At 44.3% G+C, this 24,200-nt stretch overlaps 1 pseudogene; it reads left to right on the top strand.

Annotated features, from left to right (window-relative positions):
• The window catches only part of LOC129327968 (zinc finger protein 850-like), a 63,467-nt pseudogene that overhangs the window by 18,372 nt on the left and 20,895 nt on the right, over positions 1-24,200 (top strand).

The raw sequence follows: 24,200 nt of genomic DNA, 5'->3' as shown, positions 1-24,200 counted from the left end.
AATTAATTGGGGCTTCTTTTAGATGGGGCTTCTTGGTTGTGATCTGCTCATCTTTTGGAGTAAAAAACTTTTATGGACTCATGTAATTGCTCCTTTTTAAATAATCCGTGTAGCAATGATGGATGGTACGATTGTCTGTTGATTTATGTAACATTGAAAATGTTGAATAATAATGTTGGAATAAAAGCTTAGAATGGAAGCAGAGTTTCTGTAACATTATTTACATGGGTCCTATACGTAAAGGTATAAGTAAAACCATTACTGAGGTATATTGCTGTAGCTGTTAGTTAAATGATCTAATATAGGGAAGGTCAGGGCTTCTTAAGAGGACACTGAGGTCTGAATCAGGCCTGGCCAGATGTGTCCAGAAGAGTGTGTTCTAAAGCTCCAACACTTTCCCCTCTGTTAAAATGCCCTCTTAAACCATTCTGTTCGCCAACTTCTGTGGAACGATACAACTGTGGGAGTCTTTCTGAGGGGGTTCCATTGACTGGGAACTGCAAGAGAGAAGGCTTCTGTCCAGGCATATGGAGAGAGCTGTAGAGAAATGTGGACTCTGGATCTGCCCTTGAAGTTAGAGCCCCTGGAACTGATCCTGATAACTAACTAACAGACGCACAGTGTCCAGATCACCCAAAGTGATGGTATCGCTCTACTCTGCTCTGGTTAGGCCTCACCTAGAGTATTGTGTTCAGTTTTGGGGACCACCGTTTCAGAAGAACGTAGACAAGCTGGAACATGTCCAGAGGAGGGCAACAGAGGTAGTGAGGGGTCTGAAGACCAAGTCCTCTGAGGAAAGGTTGAAGGAGCTTTTTATGTTTAGCCTGGAGAGGAGACAACTGAGAGGTGATACAATAACCACCTTCAAGTACTTGAAGGGCAGTCATATAGAGGATAGCGTGGAGCTGTTTTCCACTGCTTCAGAAGCTCGGACCAAAACCAATGGCTTGAAATTAAATCAAAAAGTTTTCAGCTAAACATTAGGAGGAACTTCCTGACAGTTAGAGCAGTCCCTCAGTAGAACAGGCCTCCTTGCGTGGTGGTGGGCTTTCCTTCTTTGGAAGTTTTTAAGGAGAGGCTAGATGGTCATCTGACAGCAATGCAGATTCTGTGAACCTGGGCAGATCGCGAGGGAGAGGGCAGGAAGGGTTACATCAGTGCTTAGTTCTCGTGGTCCCTGCCCAGGGACATTCCGATCATCACCTCGGGGTAAGGTAGTTTTGCCATCTTTTGGGCATGGAGATGGGGTCACTGGAGGTGTGTGGGGGAAGTTAGTTGTAAATTTCCTGCATGGGGCAAGCTGTTGAACTAGAGAACCCTAGATGACCCTTCCAACCCTATGATTCTATGATTCTATGTTTCTATGAATCAATAGAATATGGAGGAATTGTACGAAGTGTTTAAGGTGCATTCTGTGCTTCAAGCCTAAGAGTAACTGCTTTGTGGCATTCTCTAGTCTACCAGCTGCATTTTCTGACTTCAAGGATAGATCCATGTGAAGTGTGTTAAAGTAGTCTAGCCACATGGTTACCTTGGCATACTTCTGTACTGCAATTTATCTTCACAAGTACCCTGTGAGGAAGGTGAGGCTAAGAGTATTTCTGACCCTCCATCACTCGCCAATCTTCCATGGCAGATGGGCAGTCTGAATGTGGATGTCTCAGATTCTAGTCCGACCCTCTAACTGCTCCACTCCACTGGCTCTCAATAGAAGCGTATATGTTTATCTCAAGATGTGAGTTTTTCTAAACAAACTTTATTCTTGTTCACTTTAAAAACCATGACTTCTGCCAGGGGGCTGCGTCTGGTCTCTGGTCCCAATATTAGAAGCAAAAAACATAGAAACATAGAGCTGGAAGGGATCCCCAGAGACATCTAGTCCACCCCCCTGCACAAGTCAGGGAATTCACAGCTATCTCCTCCCTCACCTCCCTCTATGCCCAGAGGACGGGAGGGGGAACCCTCTAGGCTCCCTCTTTGGAAACCCAGTACCCCAGTCACCGAGGAGCGCAAAGCAAGACGGGGCAGGGGCGGGGGGTGGAGGACGAGTCAAGCACAGGGTTAGTGAGAGAGTCCCAACTCCTAGACGGGCAGTGGGGAGGGGGGATAGTGAGGTCACTTCCTGCCGTACCCCCTCCCTCCTTTGAAATGCGGGAGTTTCATCTGCTCCATCCCAGACGCCTTTGGTGAGTTCAAATCGCGTGGAGTGGAGAGCAGAAACTGCTTGGGGGTGGAGAGGAGAGGAGAAGAGGGGAAATCCCCCCCTTTACCCCAAGGAGAGGTAAGCTAGATAGCAGACCCTTTGAGGTTCCTCTAAACCATCCTGGAGTTTCCTCCTTTCTGCAAAGCAGTGGCGGGGGGGGGGGGGGGCAGCAGGATTGAGCCATGGTGGAGGTGGGGGCCCCGGCCAGCAGCTGATGGGAGACCTGGCCCCTCTCCCTGCCCAGCCAAACTAGATTTCTACCTCGTGGATGGGAAAGCTTGGGTTTCCTCCTTCCCATCCACGCTGCACCTATTCCCCCTGCCTCCGTGGCTGCCAATTCCTCGTCTGAAAAAGCCAGAGGGGAGTTTTTTAAAATTCAATTGTTTCTTATTATAACAATGTCTCTATTAGCTTCTCAGAATCCCCCAATTTGGCGTTTTGGAAAAGCAAATCTCTAGCCCCTCTCCTTGCAGAAACATGCCTTCCTCTCTGTTATTTTCACACCGAAGAGGGCCGGAGATTTCCTTGTTTAAAAAGGGAAAGCTGGGAATTCAAAGAACTTGATTCGCATCACAGTATAACATGAGGACACCGTAGATATACCAATTCAGTTCCCTGATTTTAAAAGAATCTGGGGGGGGGGGCATTCTGTGGTGGGTGCTATCGGAATATCGGGCATGGAATATACGGGAAACCTGCCATGCGGAAATCTCCTTGTTGCTGCCTTGTCTTGGCTCTTCCAGCAGCACCAAGCCTGCCCCCCGCCAATGGAAAACACTTTAGATGCCCCCCAATCCCCCACCCTCCCTCTGCTTTGCCATTCTGATCAATCTCCTGTAACTTCTTGGCTGCTTTTTTCATCCTCTGGGCATGTGCGAAGGGGGCTTCTCCCTCCAAGGTCCCATAGATAATCAACCATGGGGTCAGGAGACAAGAGAAACGGCCACTGCCTGGCACGTGGATGAACCAAAGTCTCAGGCTGAATCTGCGTAAACAGCAGGAAGAGCTGGCAGAGACCTGAGCCGTTTCCAGGCATGTCCCCCTGCTTTTTCCACACGTAGATTCAAGGTGGCTTCACTTGAGATTGCACAAAGAAGAACACATTTTGGGATGCTTCCCTCTGCCCAAATCCTCCTGCCCCAGAAAAACATCATGTCAATCAGAGGGCAGAAATGTTCCCGCTGTGTAGCCCCCGGACCCTTGCCTTAAGGGAGGGGCCATATTTGGGCCTCTGCTTTGGTTCTAACAGGGGCTTAGGCCTAGAAAATGGAGTCTGCCCTCTGGTAAAGTTAAGCTAACAGCAGTGGCAGCGAGTCATGCGGAGGGAAAGACGGAGAGTCCTTAAGCAGCCATGGAAGACAGACCCACTCCCCCCTAGAGCCCACCTCATGCTGGTTAAACCGGAGGGCCACTCTCCCCCAGGACCTTCCACCTGCTGCCTTGAATCAGGCAGGCCCTCCCATCACCTCAGAGCTCCCCCACCTCATCCCCGTCTCCTCCTCCTAGTTGTGAGGGGAAGGCTGGAGGGTCTTGTCTTCCCTCAGAGGGGAGGGGGGACCGCTGTGGCTTCCGGCAGGGTCAGGGACTCAGCAGCTGGGAAAGGGTTGGGTGAGGTTAAGAGAAAATATGGCCAGAAGGGGAGGGGGACAAATGGATAAGGAAGGTGGGACCTCTCCCCGTAAAGAATGGCTGGAGGGAGGGAGCGATAGCAGGCCAAAGACTCGGGATCCAAGATCTTGAATTGTGCCCCAAAGCAAATCCAGAGAGAGCAGCGCTGAAGGGACTGGCGTAGAAATCTGTGTGCAGCAAAAGGCATTTCTCTCCCTCCTTCTTTCTTTCTTTCTCATCCTGCCAGGAAACAGGAGAAAGACCCCCTTGGCTGCTTCTCCGCTGTCCCCTCTGTGTGGTGAAGGGAAAGACCAGCCATGCCGCCGGCTCAGGTAAGGAGGGGATGCACACACAGATGTGAGGAAGGGGTCCTTCTCTGTTGCAAGGCTCAGCGGATTGGGTCCTTCCCTTTGATTCTGCTGCCACAAGATGTTGAGGCTGCCCACATGGAAGGAGGGAAATGGTCACCCGCTGTGTAGGATGGCATGTTCAGAGGAGAAAACCATACTGCGCTACAAATGTCCCCAGGGAAAGGATTTGCCCCTCTTCATGGATATCTCGGGCCTCTTCCTCACTTGGCTGCTGGCCCCCTGCAGACAAGGAGAGCCCCTCGGCCCTCACGTACCCCAAGGAAGACTGGGCTGGGGGGGGTCTCCTCCCCTCTTTGTTCCACTTTGGTTTTGCCGTCCCTGGTTTTTCTTATGATTTATTTATTTCTGGTTTTTAAATAACATACCTCTTTTTTTCGCTGATCAGGGACCTAAAACAGCTTTTCATACTGTTCTCCTCTCCACCACTTATCCCTCCCAACAACAGTCTTATTTTTTTTAAAAATTATTTTATTATTAACTTGTATCAACAACAGTCTTATGAGGTAGGTTAGGCTGAGAGACTATGAAGGACCCAACGTCCCCGGAGAAACATGCATGACAGAGAGGGGATTCAAACTCAGTCCTCTCATTTCCTTTTCCTTTACTCTAACCAGTATGCACCATTAACCCTTTGGATTCTCATGGACCACCATTCCAGGGTTATAAAGAAACTTTCTTCTTCTTCCAGTGTCTGGTGTCCTTTGAAGAGGTGGCCATGCATTTCTCCAAGGGGGAGTGGAGCCTGCTGAGCCCAGCGCAGAGAGCCCTGTACAAGGAGGTCATGCTGGAGAATTTTGGGCACGTGGCCTCTCTGGGTGAGGATCCCTTTCTCCTGGGCTGCCTCCCTGTAGGGAACAGTCACTCCTTACTGAGGGAGGACGTGGTCAGGCTGTCTGCTCAGGCCCAGTGGCTGATCTCTGCCACTCTCTGTGATCCCTCCTCTGATCTTCTGATGTGGGGGGGGGGGGAGGTTTGTGGAGAAGGAGCCCCCCCGCTCTGGCATCCCTGTGTCTGGACTAAAAGCAGAAGTGGCACCAAGTGAGCCTAATATATGGAGAAAGCGGGAGGGTCTAAGCAGGGGGCTTCCTCCCACTCTGGGTCTTGTCTTACCTGGTTTGAGATGCGGCTACGGAGGGGACTCTGCTGGCTTCTCAGCCACTGGCTTAGTTCTCAGATGGCATTTCCGTCTCATCCTGGCAGGGAGGAGGCACAGAACTGCCAGTTCCAAATATGGCCCTGTGCCACCCTGCCCCTATTACTTGTCTGTTGTGAATTTCTGTATGAGCAGGAATCCTGGTTTGAAATTGCTTAATTGAGGAGCACACATAAGAGTCACAGTTTTGTGTTTCTTTTTTCCCCATAAAAGGGCCTGAGATTGCCAAACCTGACCTCATTTCCAGGCTGGAAGGAGAAGAAGAGCCGTTTCTCCTGATCTCTGATGCAGAAGAGGGACTGGCAGGTAGCTGCTTCGATCTGTTGTGGGGCTGTGCGATGCCTGCTCTTCCTCCCAGGGGCTGGTGGATTTCTGTGGCCTTGTTTCTCTTCAGAGTCTGACCCTCTCCTCCAATGAGCTTGGCTGGGTTATGAACACTGAAAGCAATGTAGTTTTCTCTTTCATCTTGGGAAGGTTAAGTGATGTGTTTAAAGAGAAAGGCAAATCTGCCTTACTGGTTCCAGGTTTGTTCTTCAGATTAAAATCAGTCTAGTTACCTTCTTCATCTGGCTGCCATCTCTCATCTGCTCATCTGCCCGTAGATCTCTGTTCTCTCTGATGGACACAGCAAGGCAGGTCTGGCCCTCAGCCAGGAGGCTGCCCTAATCAGCCCCCAGGTGGACCTAGGCAATTTCCCAGGGTGCCAGGGGAAGGGCACCACTCAGCTCTGAGCACCCAGTGCCAGCAGTCCAGCCACCAGCACTATTTCTCCTGGCTGCCCAAGTCAGGAAAAGAGAAACTTAAAACAAAAGGCTCAGTTAGAGCCCCAAAGGCAGGGTGGGGTGGGGGGATGCTCTCCATTGTATATTCCCTGTTTGTTTGTTTTTTGTCCTCTTGGGCTCCAGTTATTACCATAGGAATGGCTTCTCTGCCAGGTTAGTCAGTGTGGAATTTTGAAGGAATAGAGGAAGCGAGAGGGGAAACTTGCAACAGACTGTGTGAACTTAACCCCTGAGCGTTCCCAGAGTGCAAACACCACCATCTCAAAACAAAGGAGGAAGCTCTGATCTAGATAGGTTGTAAATGATACAAGATAGTGTGGGTCCTATCATCACACTAAGTTTCTCTTTCTGCAGGAGGCATGTGGGGGTCTATGAATGAAACCTCTGAGCATCCAGTGATGGAAAATAAGGATACATATTCGAATGTGAAAGGGAAGGTTGAAAATTGTAATACCCTAAGGAAGGGGGAGAGAAAACATCCATCTAAAAGGAAGAGTAATTCTGGTCTATTACAAAGTAAAAACACTCATGAAATTCCGCTTCTTGAAAAAATGCACATAGAAGGCAATGGAAATGAGGGCACAGCAAGTGGGGAAAATTTTTCTGAAAAATCAGATATTAATATGCATTGGGGAACCAGTAACAGAAAGAAAAAATATGAATGCCTGGAGTGTGGAAAAATCTTCAGTCAGAGTGGCACCCTTAATTCCCATCAAAGAATTCACACTGGAGAGAAACCTTATAAATGCCCAGAGTGTGAAAAATGCTTCAGTCAGAGGGGACACCTTAATTCCCATCAAAGAATTCACACTGGGGAGAAACCATATATTTGCTTGGAGTGTGGAAAAGGCTTCAGTCGGAGGGAAAGCCTTTCTTCCCATCACAGAATTCACACAGGGGAGAAACCATATAAATGCCAGGAGTGTGGAAAAATCTTCAATCAGAGTGGAAACCTTAATCGCCATAAAAGAATTCACATGAGGCAGAAACCATATAAATGCTCACTGTGTGGAAAAGTATTAAGTGATAATAAAAGCCTTACTGTCCATCAACGAATTCACACAGGGGATAAACCATATAAATGCCAGGAGTGTGGGAAAAGCTTCAGACACAGTGGAAACCTTTCTTCTCATCAAAGAATTCATACAGGGGAGAAACCATATAAATGTCTGGAGTGTGGAAAAAGCTTCAGTCAGAGTGGGAGCCTTTCTTCTCACCAAAGAATTCACACAGGGGAGAAACCATATAAATGCCTGGAATGTGGAAAAACCTTCTGACACAGTGGAAGCCTTGTATCCCACCAAAAACTTCATGCAGGGGAAAATCTATATAAATACTTGGAATGTGGGAAATGCTTCAGTTGGAGGGAAAGACTTTCTTCCCATCAAAGAATACATACAGGGGAGAAGCCATTTAAATGCCTGGAATGTGAAAGAAGCTTCAGTGAATGTGGAAACCTTAATCGCCATAAAAGAATTCACACAGGGGAGAAACCATATAAATGCCTGGACTGTGGGAAATGCTTCAGTCAGAAGCGAAACCTTACGTCTCACCAAAGAATTCATAAAGGTTAGAATCCATTTAAATGCCTGGAATGTGGAAAAGCTTCAGTGATAGTGGATGCAGCCATGAAAGAATTCACACAGGAAAGAAACCTTATAAATGCCTGGAGTGTTGGAAATGCTACAGTCAGAAGGGAAACCTTATTTCCCACCAGAAAACTTCAAGATTAGTGGATACCTTAATTTCCACCAAAGAGTTCACACAGGTCTGCCAGCATAATGCTTCTCCGACTCCCTTGGACCTTTTGACACACAACTGCTCAATACGGTTGCAATAAATATAGCCAGAAATATAAGGAAACCGTTGCTGGATTTCATTAAGTAACTCATAGAGGATCATAGAGGATTTCTCTGCAGGCAGGAATAGGGTTTACTTGGCCTTATGGCTAGAAATGGCCCAGAGTTGAACAGCCTTGGAGAGAGCTGAAAGACAAACTAGAAATACCATTCAATGGCCCTTTGTCCATCAGAAGAGCGATCTAACCCATATCATGATCAGTGGACCTAACACCACCAGTTGTTAGGTCCACCATTCAGTTTTTCATCTTCTGGTGGTATGTATGCTGTTAAGTGTCAGCAATGGCCTTCTGCTCTGTACACTGGACTCTCTACACTGGACAAACAGTCTACTCAAAAGAGTGAATGGACATCAATCTGATATTAGAAATCACAACACTCTTCGTTGGTACCTTATACCCCTAAAACTATCTAGGATGACATCGAAGAACTCCCCATTATGTTGGAAAAAATGTGGCAAGATTGGTACCTATGCCCACTGCTGGTGGCAGTGTTCATATATCAAGAACGTTTGGGAGACTGTTTTGCATCAAATTGCGACTCTAACAAATTTTGAAATCCCTTTAAATCCAGAACTTATTTTTTTAGATATTTGGCAGAGCACTACAATACCACAGATTAGAGAGGATTTAATTACGTCACTGTTAGTTGCTGCTAAAGCATCCGTAGCATCTTGTTGGAGATTATCGTATCCTCCTAGCTTAATTTTGTGGTTTGTGAAAGTATGGTATCAGATGGCAATGGAAAAAGTCACAGATAGAATACAACAATCACAATGCTCCCTGAAAACAACAAACTTTGCTGAACAATGGCTACCTTTTATGGAATACCTTACCAATATAGATCCATGTTCAGCAACAACTTCGTATCAAAAATATTTAATTCTCAATTTCTAATACCAGTTTAGTAGATCTGGTAATAATATAAGTGTCTTTACACTTTGCTCTTCAAAAAAAACAACTACATATCAAAATATTTAATTTTATCTATGTTTAGCAGTTTGGATGCGGTAAAGTTCGTTATAATGTTCTTATCTGGATTTGGAAGTTTAGCTATCTTGTTGGCAGAAGTAGTATTAATAATCATCGTCAATGATGATGTTAATAGTAACTTTATATTTTTCATATTTCATGCTTAATGTACTATAAGGTTTTGTAATGCCAAACATTTGTTCAATTTATATATCTATGCAATAAGTTGTATATTTTTGAAAATTTAATAAAATATTATAAACCAAAAAAAAAAAAATCACAACACTCAAAACCAGTGGGAGAACATTTTAATCTCCCAGGACATTCCATTGCTGATCTAAAAGTGGCCGCCCTCCAACAGAGGGACTTCAAGGGAAGATTAAAACATAATATTGCAGAAATGGAGTTCATTCAGATCAATTGGCTCCCTCCCTACAGGGCTGATCAGAGACTTGGTATTCTTATTTCAGTACAGATGCCAATTTCTGCCTTAATCAGATGCGATGTACTTTTACATTCTGATGCCCTCCCTTGTAACACCCCACCTACCTTTGGCTGAGATGTAAAGACTCTGGGATCTCCATTTCTACTCATGTCTGAAGAAGGGAGCGCTGACTCTCGAAACCTTATACTCTGAAAACCTGATTAGTCTCTAAGGTGCAGCTGGACTCAAATCCTTTTAGCCCATATCAGTAGATCCTCTGTGTTGAGGCTCAGGGGCATCGACACATCTGAGAAGGACAAGAACGGTCCACTTCACTGGAATGAAGATAGGCATTAAGGATGGGGGTACTGGTTGTGGGCCCAAAAGATATTCATGCGTATGAGAATCTTGTAATCACTGTTTCTATACAGACTTTGTTAACATAAAAAGTATGAATGGACAAATATTGTATGCTTTAAGAAGTTGTTTCAAGTATAGATGACCTTGTATGATGTTTGAAGTTAAAATAATGAGTTAGCCAGGAATGGGCACCCTTAGCAAGTGGGACGGTTAGTTGTTGTTGAGAAAAGATTCTCAAATCCTATAAATATGGGAAGGCGGATTTATCAGATCTTGTTTTTAGATGGGGCTTCTTGGTTGTGATCTGCTCAACTTTTGGGTTAAGAAACTTTTATGACCTCGTGTAATTGCTCCTTTTGAATAATCCGTGTAGCAATGATGGATGGTATGGTTTTCTGTTGATTTATGTAACGATGAAAATGTTGAATAATGATATTGGAATAAAAGCTTAGAATGGAAGCAGCGGTTCTGTAATATTCCTTACTTGTGTCCAGGGGTCATTTCCTAGAAAAAGAACTGTAGAAACTCATTAGCATAACTCATCAGCCTATCTCATTAGCATATGCCACACCCCCTGACATCACTGGAAGTGTGTCAGAAGGCAACATCCACCCCTCAGGCCCCTTTCCCCAAAAATCTCCAGGTATTTCCTTAAAGCAGAATGAACTCAAAGCAGCTTATGCTCCTTTGGAGCCCAACCCCACTCGGCTTGCACTCACTCACTCACTCACTCACTCACTCACTCACTCACTCACTCACTCACTCACTCTCTCTCCCCTCCTCTCATGAGTCACAAATGAAAATAAAGCAGCAGAGCAGAATGAATTTAAAGCAGCTAAAGTTCCTTTGGAGTCCAGCCCCACTTGGCTAGCACTCACTCCCCTTCTCTCTCACGAGTCACAAATGAAAATAAAGCAGCAGAGCAGAAGGAATTTAAAGCAGCTAAAGTTCCTTTGGAGTCCAGCCCCACTTGGCTAGCACTCACTCCCCTTCTCTCTCACGAGTCACAAATGAAAATAAAGCAGCAATTTAAAGCAGCTAAAGTTTCTTTGGAGTCCAGCCCCACTTGGCTAGCACTCACTCACTCCCCTTCTCTCTCACGAGTCACAAATGAAAATAAAGCAGCAGAGCAGAATGAATTTAAAGCAGCTAAAGTTCCTTTGGAGCCCAGCCCCACTTGGCTAGCACTCACTCACTCCCCTTCCCTCTCACGAGTCACAAATGAAAATAAAGCAGCAGAGCAGAATGAATTCAAAGCAGCTAAAGTTTCTTTGGAGTCCAGCCCCACTTGGCTAGCACTCACTCACTCCCCTTCTCTCTCACGAGTCACAAATGAAAATAAAGCAGCAGAGCAGAATGAATTTAAAGCAGCTTACCCTCCTTTGGAGAGCCCTCACCACTTACCAGCCTCAAGGATGGCCCATGCCCCCACCCCGCCCCCAGTTAATACCAGGGAAACCAGGAGGAGGAGGTGGTGCAGCTGCTACTGCCTGCTGCTAAAGAAGGACAGCCAGGGGGGAAAGGAATCACGTGGGGAGGGCCAAAACCCACGTGACCTCTTTTCAGATCTACAGGAACGCCATTCCCATGCGTTCCGCCTCCAAATGAGCCCTGCTTGTGTCCTATACCCGTTAATGATACTAAAACCATTACTGAGTATTGCTCTGGCCGTTAGTTAAAAGATACAGGAAAGGTTAGGGCTTCTTAAGAACATGCTAATATCTGAATCAGTCAAATAAGGAGGGTCTCAGGATCAAGTAACAAAAGCAAAAATTTGTAACCATCTAACGAAACAACACCACTTCAAGTCAATTTCTTACAAACCATTCAAAGTGTATTCTAGTAACATCAATTGCCATTCAGTAAATACAAGGGTATTTCTTCTCTAGTTCATTCATAATTTCATTCAGACTTCCTATCAGGACCTATAAAGTGCTAGTGCATAACAAATCTGGTGTTTATAATCACGACCTGTTCTTCCTTGTATTCTTATTAATATAATTACTATTAATTGGTGGAATTTTCAGAGCCATGCGATCCTGTGGCTTCATTACAAGCTGACACGCTTTGTCATCAAAGCATGCTATGGTTAGACCTCACCTAGAGTACTGTGTTCAGTTTTGGGCAACACAATTTCAAAAGGATATAGACAAGCTGGAACATGTCTGGAGGAGGGCAATGAAGATGGTGAGAGGTCTGGAGACCAAGTCCTATGAGGAAAGGTTGAAGGAACTTGGTATGTTTAGCTTGGAGAGGAGATGACTGAGAGGTGATATGATAACCATCTTCAAGTACTTGAAGGGCTGTCATATAGAGGACGGTAAGAAATTGACTTGAAGTGGTGTTGTTTCGTTAAATATCTGAATCAGGCCTGGCCAGAGGGGTCCAGAAGAGTCTGTTCTAAAACCACAACCCTGTTCCCTCTATTAAAATGCCCTCTTAAACCATTCCATTCACCACGTTCTGTGGAACGATACAATTGTAGGAGCCTTTCTGAGGAGGTTTCACTGAGTGGGAACCGCAAGGAAGAAGGCTTCTGCCCAGGCAGCTGTTCACCTCAGTCATGCAGCAGAACATACGGAGACAGCTGGTCCTGGTGAGGAACGTGGACCCTGCATCTGCCCTTGAAGTTATAGGCTTTGGAGCTGAACCTGATAACTAACTAACAGAAGCATAATCAAAAAGAGTCCAGTAGCACCTTTAAGACTAACCAATTTTATTGTAGCATAAGCTTTCGAGAATCACAGTTCTCTTTGTCAGATGCATCATATTCCTACATATTACAGGATGCCCTAAAAATAAGAGGGCCATATTTTAAGGCTTCTTCAAAGATTTGGGACATGACAGGTGTGGATTTGAAGGGGCTTAAAAACCCACAACTGGCACAGCTCTTACACACACACACACACACACTTACAGAGGCCTTCCACCCTGGACGCCTGCCCGCTGCAACTTTGCTAATCGTCTTGCTTGGGGAGGGGGGGGGGGGAAATACTCTAGAGAAAGCTAAGAAAGTTGCAGCTGCCCACTCCCAAAGATCATTGAGAGCAGGCTTGCGACTAGAGAAACGATTTGCAAACGCAGGCTTTCTCTGACTTTTAAGGCAGCGATCCTAACAGTTCTAACAGAGAGGGAAGGACTTCACCGACATGTCAGCTTTCTCTAGAGCATTCCCCACCCCCCAGCAAGACGATTTGCAAAAGCTGCTGTCGTAGGCTTTCTCCGTCTCTTCAGGCAGCCGTGCTAACGGAGAGGGGAAGGAACAGAAGGAAAAGGGGTGTGGGAGAGGGACTTCAGTACCCAGAAAGACTTGCAAAAATGATCAAGTGCCGTTTGCGTGGAAGATGTCACTTGTAGCGAGGCTCTCAATGTCCAGGAAAGGATTTAGTGAGGTTGGGAGGAAACGTGGCCAGAACGGGAGGGGAGGAATTGATAAAGAAAGGGAGAGCTTCCCTTATAAAACATGGTAGGTCGGGCAGGAGGGGGGGAGATATTAGGGTTGCCAGCTCCAAGTTGGGAAATTCCTGGAGATCTGGGGGGGGGGGGGGGTGAAACCTGGAGAAAGTGGAGCTTGGGGAGGGAAAGAACCTTGGCATGGCATCATTCCATGGAGCCCACCCCCAAAAGTAGCCATTTTCTCCAGGTGAACTGATCTCTGTGGCCTGGAGACCAGTTGTAATTCCAGGAGATCTCATTTGAATGCATTCTGTCTGTTCCCCTACGAACAGAGCAGTGTTGTGATTCTGAAGGGGGCCAGCCCATAGAGATAGGCCAGTAGCAGTGCAACATTCAGCACTTTGCAGAAGTAGTCCTGACTTTCCCATCAGGATTAATATCTTCCAATTAACAGCCAGTTGCCTGTTGTGTGCAGCAGGAAGAGGATTTACAATGAAATCCTCAGTAGAGTTGCTCCCGTCTAAGACCATTGATTTCAAAGGGCTTAGACTGGAGTAATCCAGTTTAGGGTTTCACTGTTAGTTACCCAAGCAATATGCTGAAGCAGTATTAACAGGGGAAGGGCTGCTGCACAGAGACTCTGAAAAAGAGAAAGGGGGTGGGACAGAGTGGTAGCTGATTGCTTTGGAAGGGCAGCTTAGCTGGCTCAGAGCTGACTCAAGTCTAGCACAGGCTCTGGATAAACAGGGGGCTCTTGTGGGAGGCAGGAGTGCTTCTCCCTTCAGAGGTGATGCAAGATTGACAGCTGCCGCTCCTTCTGCTGATGGGGCGACTCAAGTTGAATGGAAAGTGAACTGTCACTTTTGAGGGTGGCTTCTCCTTTTGCATATAAACTTGACTCTTATCAAGAGTCAGGGGGGAGAGAGAATGCGGGTTATGTTCCCAAACTGCAGGGGGTCCTTTGGAGGACAGAGTGGTTTCCTCTCTGGCTGGAGGAATGGAAGGGAAAGGTCTCATAGGAACACATTCTACCTCCTCCCCCAAGTGCAGAGCGTAGAAAGAAATGTCCTCTGGTACTGAAGCGGGGGTACTGAAGCGGGAAAGACCCTTCAAGTCTTTGTTTGACCCTTCAGGCACTTGTACCGCTCGCATTGTTCTCAAGTTGCTAAACCTCAACAAGTAGCCTCTGTCCTACACAATTTCCCTTCTTCTTTCTCACAGCCACTTCCGTCAGCCTCTGAGAGTTTACAGTCTGCTTTCCTGAAACAGACCTTCTTTAATAACATCAGAGCCCCCCCCTTTTAAATCAGCCAACATAAAGAGAGGGGGCAATTGTTAGAACTGCCCTTCTTAGAGAGATTCTCCACACAGCAGGCGCTACCTGCTTCTCTCTGGTAACTCGTTTGCGTGACCCCAAGAATGAGGCTTTCATGGGTGCACAGACCACATGAGAAATGGGTGCATAGCACACAATGGATCCACAAAAAGCAAATAGATCCAGAGGAGTTAGCCGTGTTAGTCTGTAGTAGCAAAATCAAAAAGAGTCCAGTAGCACCTTTAAGACTAACCAATTTTATTGTAGCATAAGCTTTCGAGAATCAAGTTCTCTTCATCAGATGCATGATCCGAATCATGCATCGGATCATGCATCGGATCATGCATCTGATGAAGAGAACTTGATTCTCGAAAGCTTATGCTACAATAAAATTGGTTAGTCTTAAAGGTGCTACTGGACTCTTTTTGATTTTACAAAAAGCAAAGGCTTGAAAGCTGGGAATTCAGAAAACTTCCCATATAATGATACTCTAGTACCAATTTTTTAAAAGACAAAAAAGCCCCCTGGTGGCAGAGGAAGGAAATAGCTGCCCCAAAGGATCAAGGAAAATGGTTACCATGTGGGTGAGAAAATCTAAATTTCTCCACCCACGAGGCAGCTACCCACATTTTACTGCAGTGGTTTGGAGCACAGTAGGTTTGAGAAAGATCTGAGAAAAGCCAGGGAAACCCCTGGAGGTGCACAAATTGCTCCGTGGATCCTGGTTTTCAGTTATTTAGACCAGGAGAAGGAATTCCTCTCTTTCCAGTCTTTTCCTTCTCCTTCACTTTTACAACTGGGTTTTTCTCTCTGCTTCCACCGTCCAACTAGAATTAGAATTGCAGTCGATCAGCTCTCGGTAGAAGAATCGGCCCATGCAAGGGTGGGTCTGCCTAGGCTGTCCTAATCAGCCAACGTGGCCCTACGCAATTGCTTGAGGTACCAGTGAAATGGTGCCATCCCTCCGACACTGGCTGCCCAGCCACCACCATTACCCACTCAGCAACCCACCCATGGCATTATGTTCTGCCCAGAGCAGCTGCTGGGAAGCGTGCTCCCTAATTCTCTCCTGTTATTGGGGTTGGGGAAAGGCCCACTTCCTCTCCGCCTTCCCTCACTTCTTGGCTCTCTGCAAACCAGTAGGAGGCTTAGAGAAGGTGGGGGTTTAGGATATCAAAAGGGCTCAAGCCAGGCCTGAGCTGACATAGAGCCAAAACACACGTTAAGAAATACCTAGGTTCAGCACGTGTTCTCTTACCTCAAGGTTTGCCGGGATCTGTAGGCGTCCTGGAAGCTTAAAGTTTAGCATTTACAGAGCAGCAAAAAGGGGAAGGGAAATACAGGCGCCTGTATTTTAAGCTTTAAGCTTCCAGGACGCCTTTAAGCTTCCAGGACGCCTACAGATCCTTTAAGCTTCCAGGACTTTAAGCTTCCAGGATGCCTACAGATCTTTAAGCTTCCTGGATGCATACTTTAAGCTTCCAGGACGCCTACAGATCCCGGCAAACCTTGAGGTAAGAGAACACGTGCTGAACCTAGGTATTTCTTAACGTGTGTTTTGGCTCAAAGAGGCATTTTCAAGGAAGCAGCTGCTCCGTTCTGGGACCTGTAGGACTTCAACTGCAGTAACAGAAATAGAAAAGAGCAAGAGTCCAGTAGCGCCTATAAGACTAACAGAGTCTGTGGTTGGGTATGAGCTCTCGTGAACCACATCTTATTCTTCAGAAGTTGGGAGAACGAAGTCATGGAAGCTCATACCCTACCACAAATCTTGTTAGCCTTATAGGTGCTAGTGGACTCTTGCTCTTTTCTCCTGCTACAGACAAACTAACATGGCTGCCCATCTTGATCTAGGAACAGAATCTCCTAGGTCAGAACATATAAAAAAGCATACCCTAGAACAACATAAGATGTCGTATCTAATGTCGTATCTGAGCACTGAGAAAATGAAAAAGTTAAAAACAAACCCCCTTTTCCCCTAGATTTAAAACCTAGCTCCCTCATGTTAAAGGGAGAGGCAAAAATACCGTAATAGTTGCCGTTTTGTTCACGTCAGATTACCCTCTTCTCCACCTGGCTGGCTGCCTCTCTTGTGTGTTAAATGCATGAGTGGCTGTCCCCCTCTTAAAGGGCGCCTTCCTTCTCCCCACAAGTCCCTCAGACCACTTTCCCCTATAATTTCCCCCAGGCAAGGAAAGAGAAACTTAAAATGACTGGGTCAGTTTGAGGCAGGAGGCCTCCATTGTATACTCTCTCTTTTGCTACATTCCTTACCATATAAATGGCTACTCTGCCAGTTTAATCAGCTTGGAATTTTGAAGGGATTGAGAAAGCAAGGGAGAGAACTGGATACAGAGTGTGAGCTGAGCCCCTGAGCATACAAAGAGTGAGGGTGACCAAGAAGGTTGAAAAAAGTCTTTAATCTTTAATTCCAGCCTCCAGGGCACTGTTGCAGCAGTGATCCAATGCACTATGCAAACACCTGCTGATGTGTATAGTGCAGCTTACTATGCATCCACATTACCTCCGCGCGTCCCGGTGTTGCACTAAATATTCGCTAAACACCAGAAAGTATAGTGTCTTTCTAGCACGATTCAGAAATCGCGCTTGAAAGACGCTATACTTCCGGGTGTGGAGGTAATGTGGATTCAGCCCAACTTAAACGATATAGGTACAGCTTACTCAAAGTGTTTTAATGTTTTTAAAAGATGTCAGATTTTATTATTAATTCCCTCCTTCTCTCTCTTTGACAGTGATTATATCTGATGGGGAATCAGCAACTGCCCCCCCCCACAAGTGAGTGGTATTGCTGTTGGAGCTTTGCCACCAGTCAAGCAGGCTGGTAAGGTTAAAAACTCTCTTTTAAGAGTAATAATCTGCCACGTTTGATCTCTCTGGCTCCTGTTTGTAAATGTGATTCTAAAATAACAGCAACTAGATATGGAAACTCTGCAGTGTGTGTGTGGTGGGTGGGTGGGCAAAGCTACCAAATTAAAGATTTTAACCATTTCAAGATCAGTTTTAGAGATGATACAGAGGTATATTTTTGCATTGGATATTTGTTGTATTTTAGTGTTGCTTTTCTCTTATGTATTTTCAGCTATGTATTGAAACCCACCTAGGACTTCTTGTAGAGAGGTGAGTGCTTTTTACAGGATTAATAACAATCAAGAGAGCACGAAAGGGAAGGTAGAATATGATTGCTTCTGTGTCTGTTTTCCCAGGTGCTGTCCCAGGAACTTCTCTACTCCACAGAGGCCAAACGGAAGCAACCCTCAGGGGTGCCTAATTGCACTCAATCCCCCCAGGGGGGGTTCTATTCCAAAAAAGAGGATAAAGTTCTCCATTGGTGTTTTTAAGAGAACGACTAAAAGTAAAAAATGCTGGAGTGCTGTAGAAAAAGAAAAGCTGGCTCTTTGGGGTGATTATGTAAAGCTTGACAAATATGTTCAGGAATATGAGAATTATGTGATTAAAAGTAATAGCCTGTATTCTGACTGTGCTGTTTACTTCTTGCAAGATGGGGGGGGGCAGCGGCCTGAGAACATGTCTGGTGCTGATCCAGTCTTTGGTTCTGGAGTAAAGACCTACTATTTGACCTGCTTCCCAGATGCTTGTCTTGGGAATTGCTGTGAATAAGGAACTGGGAAAGATAAAAGCCCTCTGTGCCCCAAAATAATGTTTTGGGGTTCAGTTTCACCCCCTTTCCTGCCTGTTCATTTCTCCTGGGGGCAGCCTGCTTTGGAACAGCTAAAACAGAAACAGGGCTTTGGTACTGGAAGCACTTCTCTCCAGGGGGACCGGTGATGTTTCTGGCACCAAAGCTCAATTCTTGTGCAAGCTGCTCCTAAATGGCTGCCCCCAGGAGAAATGCACAGGCATGAATGGGGGGAAGCAACACACCCTTTGCACCTCAAAAGTGAAGGCTCCATGTGGGGGACCCCAGTCAATCAAGTCTATCCCTTATAGTGCTATTATTGAAAAAAAGAGGCAATTTCTGGTGGTCTCTCACAGTGCCCCCCCCCCCGCCATGGAGCCTTCATGATGGTAGCCACTAGGCGTAATGTGCTGTTACCCAGAATCTCCCTGTTGCTCTGCAGCAAGGCACTAATATACTCAAGGAACTCCCTGGCGCTTAGTTCATTCTTTTTCTTCTTAAATGAATACAGAGAATTTTCTACCCCCCCCCCCCGCCACACTCTAAGCGCAACAGGACATAGTCCCCATCTTCTATTCGCCTGTTCAATTCATTCTGAACCTCTTGAATGCCTCTGAATAGTGCTGCAATAGCCTGTGGGAATGAGTTCACTCTATTTTTAAATTTTTTATTGTTTTTTCAATACAAGTAACAAACAGTATATAGGGGAAAAAAGATATAAAACAAGAGGAGGGAAGGTAAAAAGATATAAATAAGAGCCAAGAAGACAAGAAGGAGAAAAAAAAGAAAAAGTACCTTCACAATGATCTGCTTACAATAGCATTCAACATAACATTCCACATTCTCAATAAATAGATTTTAACTATTTAGAGTAGAACATATACGTCCCTTTGTATTTTAGTGTGTACCAATGTTCGTATTGCTTTTTGTTCAAATTATAAAGTAATCTCTAAAGTCCAGGAAACTCCTCTTCATTTCCTTTATCCTTTCTTGCATTCATTTAAAATATATTCCAATTAAAAACATCTCCATCTTAAAAGGTATTAGTGTCTGCAAAGGTATATGGGGAAACACCTAGATCATTATCCAACATCTACCTGTAACTCTAAAATAAAGAACTACCACTTATACTGACAAGTTACTGTATACTTTCCACATTTCTAACATCTCAGTAATCTTATCCATTCTATATAAACTATTTAAAAATTAAGTATCATCCACAAGGCATTTTATATAAATTCCCTTTTAAGTTTAACCTCTTAATTGTTATCATTTTACATTTCCATCCTTTTTTCCTTAGTCCAAGTCCATCTTATCGTTTACATTTTATTACATTTTTAAAAAATTCAACTTCCATCAAAAGTACATCCTAGTTTTCACCACGACGGCAAGACTTTTGTATGCGCAGAAATGGAAAGTGCAAGAAGTACCAACTGTAGAAGATTGGATTTACAAATTGCTGTACATGGCGGAGATGGATAAAATGACAAGAAGACTTAAAGATCTTGATCCAGGACAATATATTGCTGACTGGGGGAAATTGAAACAGTACTTAGAAAAAAATGGGATGTGAAAGGAGAACTGTGGCAGTTTGAGAATTACTAAAATAGGTTGTTGTAAACGGAAGAGAGTAGTGACTTTACCATGAAGGGGGAATTTTAACTATTAAAATCTAAGCTAGTACTATGTTTAAGAAAATTTTATTTTGAACATATAGTTTAATTAAAGAGGGGCAAAATGGATACATTAGTGGATATAATACATATAGTATGTATAGTATATAGTATGTATACAAAAGAATTTGATTATGCTTAGAGTAAGAGATATTATGGTATGTGTATTGTAAAAGAACAATCTAAGGTAGCAGTATGTTTATGGAAATTATATCCAGAATATATAGTTTAACTAATGAAAAGCAAAATATACTCATTTGGGGATTTAATATAGTACGTATATGCAGGAATTTGATTATGCTTAGAGTAAGAGATATGACATATGTGTTAGAGAAGAATTTAAGTGAAATTTAATGGAGTAATAAAAAGGCTTAAGGGTTGGAAAGCTGTTGGAAGTCGATAAGGAGGGGGGAGGAAAGGGTGGGGGCTATAGCAAATTAGATAGGGGATTGTTTGTATGTATTTGATTTTGAATTTGAACTCACCAATAAAAATTGTTTTTTTTTTAAAAAAAGCACATCCTAGTTTTCTTAATAATTTCTTATATCTAAAGAATTTTGTCTATTGCCATAAAAAATACATTTAGTTATATGAATTCCCAAGAAAAAAGGCATTATAGTGTTCTAACCTATATCAATAGTACAACCTTTTCTGTATTAAAAGAGTAGACTTCTTTTAGTTAGTTTTCAAAATACTTATGTACCACAACTTTATCTTGTTCAACAAATGTATACCTGCCAAACTGTGAATCAACAAACGGATACCTGCCTCTTGAATGCCTCTGAATAGCACCGCAATTTAACAAAACGAAATTCTTCGCCAATCATCAGTGATCTGTATCTTTCAAAAGGCCTCTCCCAGGATCTGACACTCTCCACATGAACCTCCACCTTCCTCTAGAGGGGGATTATCCCCCTCAGTTGGGGGGGTCTCTAGAGGAGATGCTGCAGCTTCTTGTGACAGGGGTTGTGAGCACTGTGCTGTAGAAGATAGCCCCTCATCATCCCACACGCTTTCTTGTTCCTGCCTATAGTGTGGAGAGGGTGGAGCAGCCCCTCCGGCATCCTCATCTCCCCAGGAGTGGGGGGAAAGGGCCGGTAGTGTTAAGGCAGCAGAGTTCGGCTCCCCGCAGCCCCCTTGTAATGAATTATCATTACAGGCAGAAAAGATGTTACCATTTTTAATATCAGCTACATGTTTCTCATATAGCTTGCGGAGACGTATCTTATCTTCAGCCATGGATTGCTGGGTTTTCTCCAGAATCAGCTTTTTCTCCTTTATCGCCTCAAAGATGTCACAAACTCTCTGGCAGTGTTCAAAGAGCTTTTTGTAACGAACCTCAACATTTTGTGAAGGATTGGACTTCTTCTTCTTAGAGAGCGGTACTCCTTTAGCACTTGACTCTGCCTGATGTCTCAGGCTGGGTGCTGTACTCTGGCGTCTTTGGCCATCAGGGGGTGCTGCAGCTGGTGTATCTAGAAAAAAAAAACACATTATTGCCTTACCGCTGTGGCTGTCTAGCTTAACTCTCAGGACCCTGTTAAGCTGAGACTTACTAGGGGCTGCTGTAGGAGTCTCTCTCGTTGCTACTGGCATGCTGTTTCCCTCTGAAACAATTTCTGTAAGAGAGTGGAAGGGAGTTAATCTAACTGTATTGATACAGCCAGGGCTTTTTTTCAGGAGGAACGTGGGGGAACGGAGTTCCGGAACCTCTTGAAAATGATCACATGGCTGGTGGCCCCGCCCCCTGATCTCCAGACAGAGGGGAGTTTAGATTGCCCTCCGCGCCGCTCAGCAGCACCCTTTTCCCAGAAAAAAAGCCCTACAGCTTTATAGTATATATCAGGGAGAGGCTGGACTTACCTATCTCATCACTGAAGAAAGTTGGGCCATGGGCCTCCGCTTGCACCTCTGTAGTGCAGTGCATGGTGGTTTGTTTGGCACACTTGGAAGGAGCTGTTTCTATGGGCATATCCAGTTCTTCAATACGTATTTCTGTGTAGAAATGTGAGAGGGTGAGGAGCAGATGATACATGTGTATGCTGCATGTGCAATGTACACAGTCTGTGTGTGCTTGGGGTGGGGGGTAACATCCCCATTATGGGTGGAGTAGAATGCTTACATGAGGTACATTGACTCTCTCTGGCAGTACATGCAGCAACCACCAATATTATGGGACAGGTCAAAATTTAAAAGTTGCAGCTATAATATCAGAGGAATTGAAAGTGTAGAACACAGGTCAGGCTGAGCAATAGAGCACATTGGCCATTTCCACACACGTTGAATAATCCACTTTCAATGCACTTTAGTGAACATTTGTAACTGCTTTTCCATGTGTGGAACAAAAAATCCTCTTCTAAAGGATAACTAAAGTGCATTGAAAGTGCATTATTCAAGGTGTGTGGAAACAGCCATTATGTGTTTGTGTGTAAAATACAACTGAGACTTTTTATTTTTATTGATTCAGCTCCTGCCAGATAAAATGACAATTACATTATATGATATGTTCATCAGTTAACAAAAATTTCAGCACATGCATTTTTCTATTCAATCAGTCTCATTAACAAAGAGCACTGCATTGCTAATTTTAGCATAAATATACATGCATGTTACTTTGTGTAGATTATAGACAGACTTAAAGTTAGCAGGTGTGAGAAAGTGTGAGTGCTATCCTGAAAGACCCCTAGCCAACCCCCGATTGGAAAAAGCATGCTGATTTATATGTCCATCGCCATTTAAAAATGCTACTCTCAGACCCCCATACCACGCGTGTTATAAACAGAGGGGTCCAGAGGAGTTTTAATCTACATGAGACAGTTACTGACCCCGTTTATACAATAATTTTAAAATTGGTCTGATCAAATGGTTAACATGGGATTTAAATGGAGCAACACCTGATATTTCATTACGAAACAGTGGGGGAAAGAATGAAAAGAATTCTGAAAGCTTTTAAACGCACAAAATATCAAGACAGAGGTGTGTATTATATCCGTCTCATTAACAAAGGAGCATAGCATCCTAAATTTTAGATTAAAAGTACAGTTAGCAGAAGTGGAGCGGATGTATATATTCATGGCCACTAGAAAAAAACACTGTATGCTTCCCTCCCACAAAAATGAATCCTAGAACACGCAAAAATTCTGCAATGAAAGGCAATGTAACAGAATAACAAATTATAGACATACAACATACATTTGAAACAGTTAATGAAAAATGAAGCAATTTAGTATGTGGTGTGTGATACATTAAATAGCATTCACAACTAGCGGCGTAGTTTTCTATATACATGCATGGCCCTATAAAATTCTTCAGGGGTGGTTCAAGACAATCTGCCACCATTTAAACACAACAGTGGCTATGTGATACATTCATTAGTTCACAAAAAAAAATTCAGCACATGCATTTTAATAGGCAGATGCATATACACATTAGTTGTTGGAGTGAGGCTGGATTTAAAAATATAGTTATAAGCAGGAATGTAGAAACAGTATTCTGGAAGATACTTCACCACCACCACCCTTTCTCAGTTTGGAAAAAGCATGCTGATTTAAAAAGTCACCTTCAAGATTCTCCAGAGTGAGAAGCTGCTGGCTCATAATCTGCCCTTATTAAACATGGAAAAATATGTTAGAAACCCTTTTTTAAGAATTGCTCCAACCCCAGGGTTCTTACAGTCTCCGTGTTACCTCCTCTCTCTTCTCGGTGTCCAGGGTGGAAGGCCTCTGTGTGTGTGTGTGTGTTTAAGAGCTGTGCCAGTTGTGGGTTTTTAAGCCCCTTCAAATCCACATCTGTCATGTCCCAAATCTTTGAAGAAGCCTTAAAATATGGCCCTCTTATTTTTAGGGCATCCTGTAGGATGCAGGAATCGGCACATTTTTTCCTTATCTCCTGAAAGCAGATCTGATGCTCAACTTTTCCCGGAATTAGAGAATTTTGGACAGCAGAAACTGCCCCTTTGGTTCAGGAAGGTGATGCAAACAGGATCCGCTCATACTAGGATTTATGACTCTGATCCCAATTTGCAAAACACATTTGGCTTCCACAAATCTCCAGACAGCTGAAATACAACTTTAATCAAAAGAATTCCCAAATCCTATAACAATATATCACTGTAGTTTTGAAAGTGCTACTCAACTGGTGTTTTTTTTCCCTTCAGTTTCTTCTCTAAGCATTAGCTAGTTGATCACCCCTTTGAAACTGTACCACACCATTGTAGATACCAGAAAAGTGCAGAGCATGAACATGTACAGGGTGCACATTCCTTGCCAATGTTCTCTCCAGGCTGCGCACAGGGCAAAAGGAAATTTTAAAAAGGCCTCTAATCTGCATCCCCCTGTTCCAATCTTGTTCATGCAGATAGGGCTTCTCATTGTTTCAGAGAGACAGCATTCATTTTTAGGAATTGTCTTTTTCTGCAACAGACACCA

The sequence above is a fragment of the Eublepharis macularius genome, chromosome 4, assembly GCF_028583425.1.
Source record: "Eublepharis macularius isolate TG4126 chromosome 4, MPM_Emac_v1.0, whole genome shotgun sequence".
Taxonomy (NCBI): Eukaryota; Metazoa; Chordata; class Lepidosauria; order Squamata; family Eublepharidae; genus Eublepharis; species Eublepharis macularius.
Note: the sequence above shows the minus strand (reverse complement) of the source record. Positions and strands in the feature narration are given on the sequence as shown.